The sequence below is a fragment of the Muntiacus reevesi genome, chromosome 11 (genome assembly GCF_963930625.1).
Source record: "Muntiacus reevesi chromosome 11, mMunRee1.1, whole genome shotgun sequence".
In the NCBI taxonomy this organism is placed as follows: domain Eukaryota; kingdom Metazoa; phylum Chordata; class Mammalia; order Artiodactyla; family Cervidae; genus Muntiacus; species Muntiacus reevesi.
The window spans coordinates 67,407,568-67,421,163 of record NC_089259.1 but is presented as its reverse complement, the minus strand read 5'-3'; positions in this window follow the sequence as shown (position 1 = coordinate 67,421,163).

The window sequence follows — 13,596 nt, the reverse complement described above, 5'->3', positions numbered from 1 at the left end:
TACCCTGGGCTAGTGGCCAGTGCTGGTCAGTGGAGGTGAGAACTGATGACGGGCACAAAGCTGCCAGGCTACTTAGATGCCAGCCCCAGGCTCCATAGTGTCTGTCCTCCTGCTAGGCTGGCCCCGAGGAATCCTGTTTTGATAAGGAAAGGATTAAGGAGGAGAGGAAAGAGGAAAGACCACAGCTTATTCTTCTCCTGGCATGAAGGACAGTTACTCAGCAGTGAACTGAGCACAGAGAAAAGTACATAAGCTAGAAGTCAAGGTTTACTTTGTTTATCCCTCGAATAAATAAATTTTAAATGAGCTAATAAGCAGGCATCAGTACAAGAGGGAAATGAATAGCTTCAGACATTTTTCCCATACACGAAGCCCATATGAATATATAGGAAGAAAATAAATGCATTCAAAGAAATATTTCTGGAATGAATAAACAAAGTGTGGTATAAGCATACAATGAAATATTACTCAGCCTTAAAAAGGAAGGAAATTCTGACAAGTGCTGCAGCGTGGATGAACCTTGAAGACTATGATGTTGTGACTTAGAATATGTCTTTGGTCTTCATGATGTTGCTGGTACAGAACTCCTAAAACCCTTAGGTGCTCTAAGATAAGAGTGAAAAAGTATCTTTTGATAATTATAATAGGCCCCTTTCAACTACACCTGAGTTTTAGTGAATTCATCTGTTTGTCAGAAAAACCAAACACCTGATTAAAGGGTTGGCATTTTCAGCCACACCCTCCCATGTCTAGGAAGAAGTGGGACTGGAAACGGTTGAACTACCAATGGCCAATGCACTAACCAGTCTTGCCTAAAGTATACGTCTATGAAGCCTCAATAAAAAACCAATAGAATGGGGTTCACAGAGCTTCCCGGCTAGTGAACCTGTGCAGATGCTAGGAAGGTGACTCACCTGGAGAGGACTGGAAGCCCCTGCCCCTCCACCCTAAAGGTAAGCTGGGGCCCTTAATATTCAGGGAGGCTGGGCTGTGATGGAACAATCACTGACAAAGCCCATCAACAATTCCCTGGGAGTAAAAGTAGAATCTGACTAATGAAATAAAGTGTCACCTTTTTTCTCTCCCTTTGTGCTGAGTCTTGTTTCACTTGCTCACAGGGCGCCTCGTGCAGAAGCCTCGCACCTGGCCTTTCAGAGGAGACTCCCTGGTGTGAGACTCCCTGGTGTGAAAGGCTGCGCTGACACCTCAGCTCTGAGGGCCATGTGCATTCAAGATGGTGGTCCCAGGGCCGAGTGCAGAGACGGTGAGCCCAGTTCTATGACTCAAGATGGCGGCAAGGGGGCTGTGTGCAGAGATGTTGACCCAGCACTATGACTTGGAGCCATGAGCAGCACAGCTGAGCCTGCCCTTTGAGAACCCCCATCCCCCAGCTGACAGGAATTACACACAGCAGTCCCAGGGGTGCTTTTAAGGGAAAGACTGTCCTGTAGAGCATTCTATTGAGACAAGCCACACCTGGCAGAGGGGCCTCCCAGGTGGCTCAGCAGTAAAGAACCTGCCTGCCAGTGCAGGAAACTCGCGTTGATCCCTGGGTCAGGAAGAGCCCTTGGAGCTGAAAATGGCAACGTGCTCCAGTATTCTTGCCTGGGAAATCCCACTGACAGAGGAGCCTGGAGGACTGCAGTCCATGGGGTTGCAAAGAGTCAGACATAACTGAGTGACTAAGCACACACACACAAACCTGGTTATAGGACTCCCCAACCCCTGTTTGGGTCTGACTGGGGAGGGTCAGTAACAAAGTAGGAAGAAATCAAACCATCTTTGTTTTTCCTGGTGACTCAGACGGTAAAGAATCTGCCTGCAATGGAGGAGACCCAGGTTTGATCCCTGGATTGTGAAGATCCCTTGGAGAAGGGAATATGCAACCCACTCCAGTATTCTTACGTGGAGAATTCCGGGGAATTCTGGTGGCCTATAGTCCATGGAGTTGCAAAGAGTCAGACAAGACTGAGTGACAAACATTTTCTAGCAATGAAAGCAGCTGCCATTTGGGAATAAATGAGATCTTTTGCTTCCAACAGAGGTCCTCTCTTGGCTGCAGGGTGGAATTACCTGTGGGGTTTTAAAAAGCGTTGCGTCCTGCCTTCCCTTTCCCGAGATTTTGATTTAACTGAGATGAGGCTTCAGCACTGGGATTTACAGAGCTCCCCTGGTGATTTTACAAACCGCAAGCCTTTGCCATGTTAAGCTTTAAAGACTCTATCTGGACAAGGAACAGAGTAAACAAATCAGGTGATTCTGTAGGAGCAGGAGTGTGCGCTTCTGTGCCTAGGGTGTAGATGATGTGGGTAAGGTGGGGGCTTGTGATACCTCTTGTCCGCTGAGAGATCTTCCTGGCCCCTCATTCCATGGCCTTTCCACGCTGCTCACCTGGATACGTGGATTCGTCTGCCCCCTGGTGGTGATGTTCAGTATAGCACAGTTGTCGTTGGAGGTTTCATACCAGCCCAGCCTAGTTGGGCTTCCCAGGTGGCTCTGGTGGTAAAGAATCCCCCTGCCAATACAGAAGCTGCAAGGTTCAATCCCTGGTTCGGGAAGATCTCCTAGAGATGGAAATGGCAACCCATTCCAGTATTCTTGCCTGGAGAATTCCATATGGACAAAGGAGCCTAACAGGCTACACAGGCCATGGATTCACGAGAGTCGGACATGACTTAGCGACTAAACCACCGCAGCCTTATCACAAACCTGAACCTGAGTCCCAACGTGTGGCTTCCTGGGAACCGTACAGGATGAGCAGCTCGGCAGTAACTTCAGGAGTCGCTCCTGCATAGGGAAGCTCAGGGAGCTCCGGGCCACCGGCCAAGCACGAGTCTATAATAGGGCTGTGACTGGAGTCTTCCTGTGCCTGGGGTCTGAGGGGTGTGTGTGTTCAGTCATGATGACTCTTTGGGACCTCCTGTCGGGCTGGGACATGGGCCCGGGGAGGGAGGGTTCCGGGGGATCAGGCGCTCAGAGCATGGAGTGGAGGGGCGGGGCTCCAGGTGGCCACGCCCTCTGGTCCTCCCTGCCTGCCCCCCGGTGAGGGTGCACCCTAGCAGGAGGACGGCGCAAGGCCTCTAAACCAGCGCTTCTCTGACTGTACTGTGAGCAGGACTCCCCTGGGATCCGGAGATTCTGAGTCAGTAGGTCTGAGGTAGAGACAAGATTCCGTGTTCTTACAGCCTCCCAGGGCAGGCCAAGGATGCTGGTCCACAGGCCTCGCTTAGAACGGCAGAGCCCCAGGGCAGGGTGGGCAGAGTTTTCCTGTAAGGGACCAAGAAGTATATTTCCAGGCTTTGGGGGCCTTATGGTCTCTGCTCAGGAGAACATCTACTTCTCCTTCATTGACTAGGCTAAAGCTTTTCTGTGGATCACAACAAACTGGAAAACTTAAAGAGATGGGAATCGGAGACCACCTTAACTGTCTCCTGAGAAACCTGTACGCCGGTCAAGAAGCAACAGTTAGAACCAAACATGGAACAACTGCCTGAAATTGGGAAGTCACACAAAATTGGGAAAGGAGTATGACAAGGCTGTATAGTCTCACCCTGACTTAATTTATATGAAAAAGACTGTATGTATCTGTATAACTGAATCATTGCTCTACAGCAGAAATTAACACATTGTAAGTCAGCTATATTTAAATGAATTTTTAAAGAAACATGAAAAAAAAGCTAAGGGTGTCATTAGGTTCATTATTAGTAATGTTTATTCTGGTTACTTGCTTAGCCTGGTGTTTGCCAGATTTTTCCACTTTAAAAATATAATTCTTCCCTAAAGAATTAATCTGAGAAGATATTTTGAGTCCATGAAAATGCGTGTCTCCCCCAGCCCCCAAACATTCACTATATATTAAGCCAATGATGAAATTTGTATGAATTATTCATGACAATGATGGCTGCCATATGGTACTTTTCTGTCAATCTGTTTAGATTTGTGAGTTGGCATTCTACTGCAAAAAAGAGCTTTCCCTTCCTCCTATCTATTTTCTGCCTTATCAGAATCAATATAAACTTGGATTTAAAAAAATTTTTATTGTTGTGAAGTGTAGGGTTTAAAAACCCTCAAATCCTCTGTTTATCATTACTCATGACATTTCTAATGTGATATAAACTACATCTAAGAGACTCATTCTTTGTCTAGGTCATTTGCAAGATGTAATTTTAAAAATGTTTTTCACATAATGTTCTCCAGAATTAAATATGATTAGATTTTGTATCAAACACTGTTTTGAAATACCCCAAGTTTCCATCTATTGGGATGGATACTTGTGAGCATCACTGCTGAGTGAAAGAGTGAATTTAGTCAGAACCATCCAATGTAAACTTTGTGTAAAACATTCTTAATGTGTCTTAACCTTGGTTCTTCTTAAAACACACACACACACACACACACACACACACACACACACACACACACACACACACACACACACACACACACACACACACACACACTCCCAGTTTGACTCCTAAGGCAAGTTAGATGGGCCTGGAGTACAGATGGAGGTTTCATAGTGCTGGGCATGTTATTCCTTCTTGTAATGTTATTTTTTAGGTCTATATTCAAATAAATATATGTTTATCCTAGTTTTCAACACACATTGCTGTTTTAGTTTTTGGAAAAAAACAATTTCCTTAGAACATTATGTTTAAAAAACAAACTCAGTTAATCCCTATTCTTTCTGTTTTTAAAGGAAAATTAAGAGCTCACACATAAAATCTTGTGTTTAAAAATCTCTGAAGAGTTTTAAAATAGCCTGTTGTGTTTCCAGGTACCTTCTTCAACTTTAGGGCCATGTTGCTGATTCAAGAATAGCATCAGTATAAACACATGCACAGTACTGACTTTAGACTTTGGGGGAATAAAAACCTGTAAAGTTAAAGAGAAATTTAATTATTTCCAACTATTTAATGCTATTAAAAATATTGATAATGTACAGTATGGCCTTTTGAAAGCTGATATGGTCTCATTTTAAGCATAAGTAAGATGGTAAAAATTAATAAACAGGGTAGTGCTGGAGAGGGTAGTACTGATTGAAAGCTAATCACACATCCAGCATTGTTCAAAAGCAGTGTTTCTTATCTGTCTGGGATTAAATATCAGTTTTATTTAGTTTTACATTTTCAGCCCATTGTGACCTAATCACTGAAACACTGTGCACGGCTAGTGTGTGGCTCAGCCCCGTGCCCCTCCCCCTGCAAGTGCAACAGTCACACTGGTCTCTGGGATGTTCAGGGTCCCACCATCCTAAGTGTGGATGTCACAGCAACAGTTGATGGCTCTGAGTTTCTAGCTTTCTTAAATTTCCTGTGCATACTTCTCACCTGGTTATAAACAGTTTACTTACTGGCACTAGTGCACAGACCACATTGGGAGTGTCACTGTCATAGTTAGTCTTTGCAACAACCCTCTGAGAATCATATTATCCCAACTTCAACTTTCAGACAAAGACAAGGAAGCACAGTGGGCTTCCTAACATTAAAAGCACAAAATTAGCAGGCAGCTGACCTCGTATCTAAACCCAGTCTGTGCACAGAGGAGCCGGGATTTGTCCCTGATTCCAGAGCTTGTGCTTCTCCCCAAGTGCTTGTGTCATTTTAACTACATGTGAAGGAGGAACAGTTTGGTTTAGACCATCAGATGAGGACCTTCTTAGATACACCTTCTACAGTCTACAAGCCTCCTTCATCCACACCCATTTTGCTCTTTTCTCTTGGTGATTAAGAATCACCAAGGTCAGTGATTCCACCCTGTGTCTTTGTATGCTCTTGGCCCATCCATCATTTCAACCAAAGCAATGATTCAAGAGCAGGAATTATATTCATTTTCCACACAAAGAAGCTGAGATGCAGAGGTTAAGATAGTCTCCCAAGCATGAAACTAAGTCTACATGGCTGGCTGTAGGGTGTCCAGAGCCCATTTTATCAAGGATGGTGCCAGTTTATTTCCCTGGAGTCTTGGCTGGTTATCAGTTTCCCATCACTCTCAAGTGTCCCACTCTTTGGACACCCACACTGCTGGTGAGTAGCAGAGAAAGACCTGACAGGCAGGTCAGTGTGGCTGACTCCAAAACCAGGGCTCTCTGTTATCCCAGGCTACCTCTTAAAATTTCAAAATTATAAATCTGAAAAGGAAGGTTAGTTCTCAGTCATCATTTATTCATGCAACAAACATTTACTGAGCACACCCTTTATGATGCACATTGTGCTGGAAAATGTAATTAAAAAGTAGATAGGGAAAATGTAATTAAAAAGTGGATAATTCCAAGTCTTTTTCTCACTTGATTTAATGAGAAAACAAACCACAAGTGAACACTCACAGTCAGGGTAGGCTATGTCCTTTACAGGACCCAGGGCACAATGGAAAGAACAGACTTTGTTTACAAATGAAGTGTCTCAGCATGGTGACACAGGACACTAACCAAGCATGGTTCAGTTTAACAAACGAGAGGTACGCAGGGTCCTACAGAAACACGAGTTACCTAGGGTGATGACTGATCTTAAGGTGACTTCCCAGAAGAGGTGACAACTGGGCTGACCCTGGAGAATGAGGGTATCTCCCCTATAGGGACCTTCTCCTCTATATTTTAGACCAGAGGGTATTCAGGAGAATCACTAAATCACCATTTTGACTTACACATCAGTCATCAAGAGTTTCCCCCACAGTACACCCTCATCACCTACCTCTGGATACATGCCCAAGGGGGGACATGGAGACGTGCTGTCCTGACCTCCCTTCAAGGACTCGCTGTCCAGCTGCTGGAAGTGCTGCCAGTGGGCAAGTTTAAACCACCAGCCCCTCTGGGGGCAGCCTATGTGCACTACCCATCCAGGGGGAGGTATGACAGCCTGGCCAGTGGACGTGTCAGGACAACCCTGGAGAGCCCTCATCACTCCAGACCCCCATGGGGTCAGCTAAGGTCATCTGGCCAGTGTTCCTCTGCCCTATCCCGTTTTGTCCCTCCTGATTCCACAGTGTTGACCCCAAGGGTCCCCCTGATACACATCCCAGCACTAAACTCCATCCGAGTTTGCATCCCAGAGAACCAGCCTGCAACATGTATCAGAAAATATTCCAGTATTCTGGGAGGATTTTTATTTGAAACTTACTGGTTACATACATATTTATAACATTATAAAACCCCAAATAAAATACAAAATGGTAGAAACAAGGACTTCTTGTGTGAATGTGGTTACCTTTGGTTTAAAATCCACAATCTAATGTTGTGTGACCAACATGAAATTAAGTTATATATTAATAACAAAAGAAAACTATTATGTTTAACCATATGAAAGTGCCATTTTACAGCTTATAAAAAGACTGAATGTTAGCAGTTCCACGTGGTTCAATTTAATAGAAAAAAAATCCATTAACATTTGAAATTTAGAAAACATTATACTTATGAATAGTCCATAGATAAGATATAGTTAATGAATTAAATTAGTAATTAGAAAATACATAATACTTTGACTATTGATTGGTAGTATCAAAACTTGTAGGTTGCAGCTAAAATGGATCTCAGAAAAAAATGTCAGCTTCATATACTTATATTAGAAAAATAATGACATTATTAATGTTTCCAATTTAACAATTTAGAGAGAAAAATCTCAAAGGAAAAGTTGAGGGAAAGAAAAAATGATGTGAAGAATTAGAAAAAAAAAAGAGAGCCTCAGTAAAGCAAAAAGCTGATTCTTTGAAAATAGGAAAAATTTATGCAAGATTATTAATAAAAAAGAGAAAGCTTAAAGAAAATTAAAAGCCAAAAGAACACAGAGATGCTGCAGAGATTAAGCATATAAGATACTGTGAATAAATGTATGCCAATCAAGCTTAAAACCCACAGGAAACAAATCCACTTCTAGAAAAGTGAAACGTACCAGAATGCCTCTGCAGAAATAACAAACTTTACCAAAAGCTACCTAGACAGTGATGGTTGCACAACCTTGTAACTGTGATTAATGCCACTGAATTGTATGACTAAAAATGGTTATATGGCAAATTTTATATGTTTTCCCACATTTTTTTTAAAAGTAAAAAAAAAAAATTCTGTATCTAGAAGACAGTCTAGCACATGTTTGTCCTTCATGAGCAAATCCCAGGAAGGGTTCCTACTTTGAGAAAGCATATTTTCTTTTTCTTCTCTTTTAGAGGGTTCCCCAGTGGCTCAGAGGTAAAGAATCTGCCTGCAATGCCGGGGACACAGGAGATGAACATAAAATATTGTCCTATACTTTAACCATATATTTTTTTTTTTTGGAGGGCAACACCTCTCTTTCCTATAATGTCACTTAAACTACATGTATTGTATGTTTTTCCTATTAGTTATCTCTAGTATTTTAACCAGAGGTCTTTGAGTGGGAAAATGGATTGTAGTTCTGTTAAAGGAAGTAGTGACACAAAACAGCAAATTCACACTGTCTTCAAGTAAACAGAACCCCTGACATAACTGGAAAGTAATATGTAATCTGGAAATAGTAAAAAATCATCTGTGACAACTTTGTCTCAAATCTTAGAAAATGAGTTTGGCTCTGGAGTCTCTCAAGACACAAAACCTGGGAGACAGGTTTATTGGTGGCCTGCACTCTGATTTGGATAAGAAAGAAAATACTGTAACTTATAAATAAAGATAATAAATCCTTTTGCAAGAGCTTGAAATCATAGTGAAGGTGGAGGGAAAAAATCTAGAAAAAAAAATAAACATCTTGTGATATGTAAATATTTGTTGCTAATGCAAAAAGTGCAACGTGATTTATGCAGTGCAAAAACATATTGGAAAAATGCCTTTGGAATAGACATGAACTCATGGTAGAATCACACAATTGACTCAAAAATTATTAGGGCTGAGGGCTGTCCACTGGACATTCATAACATTCATAAAACCACACAGTCACTGTGAGTGCAATCTGGCTATTTCCTTCAAAACACACCTGGGGGTGGGGAAATACAAAAACAAAATGTTTGAGAGTTTTAAAGCCCTTCTCCTAAGGCAACACATTTCTAGGGCCACTTCTTCATTTGAAGCAAATCATATCACTACTGGAGACACAATTTAAAAAAACAGGTGTGTTTATTCTATGGAGGAAGCAGCCCCTTGAGAACCCTCTATGGGGCTGAACTTAATGCCAAACAACCTGTAGATCCACTAGAGTTCTGATCATTTTGATTAACAAGTAAGTTTTATCACTAGAGCAAACTGATAAAATCATTTTACTAATTCAAAGCCTGGAGATAAACACAGGGTGACAAAGAGGCTGGGAAATCTATTAATACTGTCTACCCAAGGGTTTCTCATTTTCACACATAATGTGAGTACAACAAATTTGGATGTTAATATCAGGTTGTAATCCCTATGTTTTAAAAACCCTGCTTGACAAGTATTGACAATAAGGAGTAGGAAATAGAGAAAGTGCAACACTATGTAGTCATTAAAAGGAATGAGACAACTATATGCATTGATATAATCTGAGATATAAAATTAGCTGAAAAAAGGAAAAAACAGCTATCATCTGTGCTTAAAAACAGGAAGACCACATGTTCACAAGTTCTTCCTGATGCACAGAACAGTCAACAAGACAGTCAACAGCAGTGCTGGGGCTCCACTTGGGGAGGAGCTGTGTGATGACAGGAGTGAAGGGTGATTTACTTTCTGTTAATAAATTCTTAAAAAGTATTTTTAAAAGATTTTAAATTTTGTAGCAGTATATGTATCAAAACTTTGTTTTAAAACTTATTATTAAAAATAACTTTTAATTATTTACAGCAGCAGTCCCCAATCTTTTAGGCACCAGGAACCCAGTTTCATGGAAGACAAGTTGTTCACAGACAGGACTGGGGTGGGAGGGGAGGAGGTTCAGGTGTAATGTGAGTGATGGGGAGCAGCAGATGAAGCTTTGCTCACCAGCCCACCTCTCACCTCCTGTTGTACGACCCAGTTCCTAACAGACCACAGTACAAGTCTGTGGTCCAGTGGTTGGGAATCCCTGATTTAGAGTCTCTGAAGCTACTTAGAAGGACTATGGGTATATTTGTTTTATTATTGGGAGGCAAGGCTTCTGACTACAGCCTTTACAAAATGATCCCTTTTAATTTTATTTTTTTTAATTGAAGGATAATTGTTTTACAGAATAGTGTTGGTTTCTGCCAAACATCAACATGAATGAGCCTTAGGTATACATATGTCCCCTCTTTTTTGAACCTCCCTCCCACCTCTCTTCTCATCCCACCGCTCTAGATTGTTACAGAGCCCAGGTTTGAGTTCCCAGAGTCATACATCAAATTCCCACTGTCTATTTTACATTCAGTAATGTAAGTTTCCATGTTACTCACTCCATACATCCCACCATCTCCTTCCTACCCCCATCCCACCAGGTCCATAAGTCTCTTCCCTATGTCTCCATTGCTGCCCTGCAAATAATTTCATCAGTACAATCTTTCCAGATTCCATATATACACGTTGGTATATGATACTTACTTTTCTCTAGAGTATAATAGGCTCTAGGTTCATCCACCTCATTAGAACTGACTCAAATGTGTTCCTTTCTATGGCTGAGTAATATTCCACTGTGTATATGTACCACAGCTTCTTTATCCATTCATCTGTCGATGGACATCTAGGTTGCTTCCATGTTCTAGCTATTGTAAGTCATTGCTGCTACAACATTGGGGTATACATGTCTTTTTCAATTTTGGTTTCCCCAGAATATATGCCTAGTAGTGGGATTGCTAGGTCACATGGTTGTTTCATTCATAGTTTTTTAATGAATCTCCATACTGTCTTCCATAGTGGCTGCATCAACTTACATTCCCACCAATAGTGAAAGAGGGTTCCCTTTTCTCAACACCCTCTCCACCAGTTAGTGTTTGTAGACTTTTTTTGACGGCCATTCTGATGGGTGTGAGGTAATATCTCACCGTGGTTTTGATTTGCATTTCTCTAACAATAAGCAATGTTGAGCATCTTTTCATGTGCTTGTTAGCCATCTGTATGTCTTATTTGGATAAATATATGCTTATGTCTTTTCCACACTTTTTGACTGGGTTGTTTGTTTTTCTGGAACTGACTTGATTGGAAGTGTGGTAGTGTTAGCATCTCAGTCGTGTACGACTCTTTGCGACCCCATGGACTGTAGCCCACCAGGCTCCTCTGTCCATGGGAATCTCCAGGCAAGAATACTGAAGTGGGTTGCCATTTCCTACTCCAGAAGATCTTCCTGACCCAGGGATTGAACCTGGGTCTTGCACATTGCAGGGTCTCCCTCATTGCAGGCAGATTCTTTACTATCTGAGTCACTAGGGAAGCCTTGCATGGGCAGCTTGTATGTTTTGGAAATTAATCCTTTGTCAGTTGTTTCATTTGCTATGATTTTCTCCTATTCTGCGGGTTGGAAAAATGATCCAAATTTTATACTGTAAAACACTCTATAGTCTGAAAGCATTTAAGCATCTGCTGTCTCATCTGATCCCTATAATGAGTGTGAAGAAACTGGCAGAGCTATAATCCCTGCTCTACACACAGGTGAGGACATGAGGCTCAGAGGTCTCAGGGCACACAAAGTCACATGGATGCTAAATGCCTCCTCCATCGATTCAAACTGGTCCAGGCACCTAGAACTAGGATATTAGGATTTTGTAACTTCTGGGCTGTATTAAGTGATTTTATGAATAGACTAAATAACACCTTTGTTACACATCAGGAGCAAAGAAACTTCAAAAAACTTCAACCCGGTCTGCTTCATCACAGAACAGAATGAATGACGGGTGTTTATTCTTTGTTTGAGTTGAACTGTGTCCCCTCCAATTTTACATGTTGAAGTCCTAAACCTGTCAGTACCTCAGAATGTGACTGCATTCGGAGATGGTCTTTAAAGAGGCAAAAAAGTTAAAATGAAGTCAAACAGGTGGGTCCTAATCTAACAGACTGGAATTCTTACAAGAAGAGAAGATCAAGACACAGGTACAAACAGAGGGAAGGCCATGTGAAGACATAGAGGAAAGATGGCCTCTCCAAGCCAAGGAGAGAGACCTCAGAAGAAACCAACCCTACTGACACCTTGACCTCAGACATCCATCCTCCAGAGCTATGAGAAAATAAATTTCTGTTGTTTAAGTCGTCTACTCTGTCGTACGTTGCATGGCAGTCCTAACAAACTAATGTCCCTTCAGCTTTGTGTATCTGAAAGGTAATTTCTCTATTTCATGGGTCATTTAAAACAGTCAATAAGACAGTGATTCAGCTCACCTGAACTATGTATTTTTAAAAATGTGACTTGGAAGCACCTTTTCCAAGCTGTTGAGTTTTCTTTTCAGATGAAGGAATTCTGTTCTATTAGAGTGAAAATTTTGTTGACTTAAGCTAATGCTCCTAGTGTTATAGCTCTGAACAATTCATTGTTATCTGATGCTTGCACATCCAAAAACCTGATAATCTGACAGCTTACCTAAGAGGATGCAGAGTATGCAGAAAGAATGTCAAGAAGATGTTCAACTGGGATGAGGATCAAGAAATGCTTTTTTTTTTTTTTTTTTTCTGTAGAGGTGACCTGACCCAGTGGCAGGACTGCAACTCAAGGGTGAGGTTCTGCCACTCTGTGAACTTAGACGGTGGCCCCACCTTGGCTACCACATGAAAGAAGCAGTGTTCTCAGACTTGACACAGAACACAGTACCTAGGGTGGCCCTCAGCCTCCCCCAGCAATTGCCCCTCTGTGCTCCCTGGACAAGCTTTGTGACCTTAGGTGAGCCCTGGACCCACTCTCCTCATCCATGACATGGATAAAAATGGACCATCATGAGATTACATGAAATCATACATGTGAGAACAATGTAAAATAAATTATGAAGAACTACACAAATGTAACTTACCCTGAATATTGTTAGAGTAGGTGCAGGATTACTAGACCAGGAAGCACAAGATTTCTAATTCTATGACCCATGTCTGTTTTTATATGTATGTTGCACCTGATTTAAAACATTTACTGAAATAAAAGATTTCTAATTCTGTATCTGCTGCAAACTAACTTAACACCAATTATATACATAGGGCCACCTTCCTTCTAAGGGGCCTTAGTTTCATCACCTGTAAAATGAGGTTGTTGAAACCTGTTATGTTATCTGGACCTATCAGAGGTTCTGTGATCTACTTCTCATTACTCAATGTCTTGATAATACATAATGATAATAATGTTTAAATGAAGACTTTGACACAGGTGGGTACACCTCTTTCTGATGTGAAATGCCTAAGGTGGAAAGACCAAAAGAGTTTGATTCCTGGATGTCTTGAGATTTGGTCACACAGAAAATGACAAATGCTTATCAAGTCTTCAATGACTGGCAGATTCTCGAATTAATGAAAATGCTCTGTGAATTTCAGGCATTAAAAAAATATATAGGGTGATATATGGCTCAGATGGTAAAGAATTTGTCCTCAATGTGGGAGACTGGAGTTCGATCCCTGGGTTGGGAAGATCTCCTCAAGAAGGGAATGGCAACCCACTCCAGTACTCTTGCCTGCAAAATTCCATGGACGGTGGAGACTGGTAAGCTACAGACAATGGTGTTGCAGAGTCAAACATGACTTGACGACTAACACAC